Here is a 385-nt window from a genome sequence, read left to right as displayed (position 1 = left end):
GGGGAAGACCCCCAACGCGGCTGCCCCCCCCAGGGGGCAAGGAAAAGCACACAGCATTCCCATTCTCCCTCTCTGTGTACATCTCCTTTATATATGTTGGAAACATACTTTATACCCCGAGGCCTGAAGAGTCTCTGAAGCAGCCCATGATTCCAGGTATAGGGGAGCATGTGATCTTTTCCCAGGATGCATTGCACAGGCCCGCCGGCCAAGATATACAGAACCGCATAAAATAGCCTCAAATTCGAGTATAACCGAGATGGGGGGGTCATTCCTTTAAAGAGAACCTATCACCTGCAAACCGACTCCGAGGATCATGTGAGTATAACTATCATCCCTGGATCAGAACAAGCTCTTAACCCTTGCAGTACGGGGGGGGGGGGGG

The 385-nt window shown here is 51.9% G+C and overlaps 1 protein-coding gene across 1 annotated transcript in view; it reads right to left on the bottom strand.

The window, feature by feature from the left end:
- The window catches only part of WDR82 (WD repeat domain 82), a 13,739-nt gene that overhangs the window by 935 nt on the left and 12,419 nt on the right, over window positions 1-385 (bottom strand). The gene's annotated exons all lie outside the window — the stretch shown is intronic.

This window comes from Nanorana parkeri, unplaced genomic scaffold (assembly GCF_000935625.1).
Source record: "Nanorana parkeri isolate BGI_ZX_2015 unplaced genomic scaffold, ASM93562v1 scaffold748, whole genome shotgun sequence".
NCBI classification, from domain to species: Eukaryota; Metazoa; Chordata; class Amphibia; order Anura; family Dicroglossidae; genus Nanorana; species Nanorana parkeri.
This window is presented reverse-complemented; position numbering and strand designations above follow the sequence as displayed.